The 4,069-nt window shown below is 36.7% G+C and overlaps 1 non-coding gene across 1 annotated transcript; it reads left to right on the plus strand.

The window, feature by feature from the left end:
- The first annotated feature begins 2,147 nt into the window (after positions 1-2,147).
- On the plus strand, positions 2,148-2,277 carry LOC115868483. The gene has a single exon (XR_004045617.1). It is a non-coding gene; the product is annotated as a small nucleolar RNA SNORA42/SNORA80 family (small nucleolar RNA).
- The last annotated feature ends 1,792 nt before the right edge of the window (positions 2,278-4,069 follow it).

Below are 4,069 nucleotides of genomic sequence, written 5' to 3' on the forward strand. Positions count from 1 at the left end.
GAAATCTTGAGTCTTTCAAAATTCTACTATGTAATCTTCAGCTTTGTTTCTGGAGCCTTGTTGGCTTGTGGTTATGTATTGGGTTCCTAACATCGAGGTCAGCAGTTTGAAACCATCAGTTTCTCTGCTCAGGAGAGAGATGAGACTTTTAACTCCTGTAAAGAGTTACAGGCTCGGTAACTCACAGGGTCAGTAACTGTAGGTCGGTATTGCCTTGATGTAGGTGGAAAAAAAGAGTATTGTTTCTATTATTTCAGCCATATTTTCCAACTATTGCTCTTTCCTCTATGTTTTCAACTGTTGCATTCCAATCACAAGTAATTATAAATGCATCTTGATTCCATATTTGGTTAATTTAAGAATTAAGAATTTGGTAGAATTTTTTAAATTTCTTCATCTTTTGCATTAGTGGTTAGGATATAAATTTGAAAAGTATTTTTTATTAACTTCCTGTAGGTATATAATTAATTTATCACAGAAAGCATTGTATTTCAAGACTCTACTCCTTTAAAGTTTTTAATTTCCATCGTAATAAATCATATGATTATCCACTTCGGTATGGCCAATACTAGTCCATTTCAGCACAATAATATCTAGGATATCAAACTTTATGCATTTCATTTCTTTTTGGCATCTTCCAATTTTTCTAGAGTCATATATTGTACATCTCGGTGTATTATTGATAAATGAGAAACTGTATCATCTCATTTGAGTCATATCACATTAGCAAATGAAAGTCCTGGAAGTTGTGTTCTTTCCAAGTCATTAAGTTCAATTATAATTTGAGGAAGTATTTCTTCCCCAATTATGTCTTGAATGCACCCAATTACGTGGCTCATCATCTAGCACTATACCAGACAATGTTTTACTACTACTTCACAAATGGACGATGTATTTCTTCTTTCTATTCTACCATGGTGACCTGCCATGGGTGACCCTGTTGGTATACGAAGTACTGGTAGCATAGCTCTTCACAATCACAGCAACACCCTGGCCACCATTGTATGACAAAGCAACAGATAAGTGTTGGGTACATAGAATTATTATAGATAGATAGGTAGATAGATAGATAGATAGATAGATAGATAGATAGATAGATACATAGATATAGAAGATATAGATATGACATAGATATAGACAATATAGATAGATATAGATCTATATATAAATATAGATGACATAGATATGACATAGATAGAGATAGAGATAGACACATAGAGGCATAGACTTAGGTATATATAGAGATAGGGATATATGAAGGCTTCTCCTCTTTCATATGTCATAGGACAGGCCATTTGGAATAATTCTATATAGAGGTGTACATATAAAAGTTATTCTAATATTTCATTTCAACAATGTAATATTTTTCTCAGAAACTAAAGCGCAGTGATGAAATGTTTTGAGTGATATGTTTTGCGGGAACCCGTCTTCTCAGACAGTGTTCAGTTTGCAGTGCCACAGGTTAAGAACACAGCTTCAAAAAGTTGCTAAACATGCAATTTAGTCAGACTATTCCTCACAAAGTATTTGCTGATTTCTCTGGTGTTATATTTCATTATCACTGGCTTTGGAATTATTTAAAATACCGAATTATTTAAATCCTATGACTAATTCAAAATATTAACATGATGAGATATAGGAACACAACTCTTTGAATAACTCCTTAGCTTCTCCTTCACTTTAGAGTGCCATGTCCTGTACATGGTGTAAAGTCTAATAAATGTTGGATGGAGAGAGATATAGTAACAAGAAAACTAGACTGCAAGAAGTAGAGTTAAATTCTTGGACCAGTAATTAGGGAGAAACACCTTGCAAAACGCATGCCCAGCAAAATCCTGAGGAAAACATTTCAAAATGCTTTGAAGTGAGTCCTCTCAAAGAATCAAAATGCTGTAGTTAATACTGTACACAATGATGCAATTTGTCTAAGATGTGCATCGCTCTATGTTAATACTGTACACAATGATACAATTTGTCTAAGATGTGCATCGCTCTATTTGATAAAATGCCATGTGTATTCCATCATGGTATGTTAGAAAATATGAAGTGAAATAACTTTATATTTAGCATAATTCCTCTTTTCTTTTATGCATTTTTCTCCCATCAAATGAGGTTTTCCTTTTTTCTATAATAATGTCTACTCGGGTGCATGGGTTCGGGTTGATGGCAGGTCCGATCCCATGGGCCTTTCACAGTGTCCTGTGCCTCAGCAAACTAACCCCAAACCATTGCCTGGCTTTACCGTGGGCTTCAGGAACGGAAGCAGGTTGCAGAGTGAAAAAAAGTATATCTATTCTGCTTTTATCCACTCACATCTAATTCTGCACACATGCTCAGAAATAATGCTCCACCACAAGTCCAACTTTCTACTTTTATTGTGACTGCATCATGATTTACCAAATATGTCATTCTTTCTAGAAGTAGGTAAATAGATTTGTTTGTTTATTTCTAAGAAGTTAACTATTTCAAATTTATTTATATGAGGGCTATCTTTTTTGATTCTTTGCAGAAACAAAAACCAGTGAAGTATTGATAAATGTATGTTAAGATAATTTTGTCTCAAGAAAATGACTCAAACCATTATGGATGCTGGCAGTTCCCAATTCTGAAAGTCAGACAAAACTCTGAAGATCTCTGCTGTCTCATTTGGTTAAAGAGAAGTATAAACCCCATATCAGGGTCAGGCAGGTAAGAAACTTCTGTCAGCCTGTATCCAAACTGGTCTGGCAACAAGGAGAGTGTAGGGTAGAGTAAGAGAATGAGTATTTGTTGAGCTCTCACATACAAGTCATTTGCCCTGGGAAATCCTCCTTTCACCTAATTGGCTACTGACATCAGATCACAAATTTGAACCAGCCCAAGCCAAGTTGCCAAAAAGGAGAATACAGATATGCTTTCACCCTTTGCAGTATTTACATAATCTGGTGTCGATTTCAGAGGATTACAAGTGAAGGGGTGGAGTCTAGGTTTTCAATCAGGATATAGCCAAGGAACCTTCTGTGTGGGCATGGCCTTCCCCTAAGGATTCTGGAAATTCCTGAATTTCCTCCTTGGTGGTGGGAGACAGTTTCATTCTGTCTCTGTCTCTCTGTCTCTCTGTCTCTGTCTCTCTCTCTCTCTCTCTCTCTCTCTCTCTCTCTGTGATCATTCCCTTGGAGACTCTCTATTGACAAAACATATGGCACTCAACTGATGACCCTGTGCCTTGGGAACTGAAGAAGCCACATGGAGACTCCTGCCAGTGCTGAGATGCTTATAACATCACTGGATCTGAACACTCTCTACCCACTGGCCTGTGATAATCCTGCATTTGGTGTCATTGCATGTGTTCCATGAGTCTAAAGAGGACTTTAAAGATTGGTATCAGACATATGGGCTAATATCAGACTTATGGGCTTGGACTGGACTGGGTTGGGATGTTTTCTTAATGTACAATTACTCTTTATATAAAACTATCTCTTATACACATATGAGTTTCTATGAATTTGTTTCTCTAGTCTACCCAGACTAACACACCCTCCATCCGTGTTTACCCTATTCTGATAATGTGCTTTCTCACAACACTACTTCTCTTCTGGGTTCAAGAATCCACCATAATGACCACATATAGCTCACAGACAAACTCTCAATTATAGGGACTTAGTAGGATTACCTGGAGGCATAGTGGCGATGCATTGGGAATCAAACTTCAAGGACAGCAGTTTGAAACCACCATCTCCTCCAAGGGAGAAGGCTTGATGGGATTTCTACTCCTATAGAGTTACTGTCTCAACACCCACAGGGGCAGTTCTACGCTGCCCTAAAGGGTTACCATGAGTCCAATCTACTCAATGGCAATGTTTGAGGGTTTCTGTTGTTCATTAGGTTGTCCCAAAGCAGAATCATAAAACACAAAGAATACAGTTTTTCATTTATCTTAATATCTTTTGCAGATCAGTTGTTATTTACTAAAACCAAACTTTTATTGTTCCTTTGACCAATTGAGCTACCGGTGTTACATTTAAAGATTTATCACCAATACTAGTTCATTTTGATTTTCTCTATGTTTTCTTCTAGAATTTTCAAGCTT

Source organism: Echinops telfairi, unplaced genomic scaffold (assembly GCF_000313985.2).
Source record: "Echinops telfairi isolate 266 unplaced genomic scaffold, ASM31398v2 ScPeMD7_11;HRSCAF=52, whole genome shotgun sequence".
NCBI classification, from domain to species: domain Eukaryota; kingdom Metazoa; phylum Chordata; class Mammalia; order Afrosoricida; family Tenrecidae; genus Echinops; species Echinops telfairi.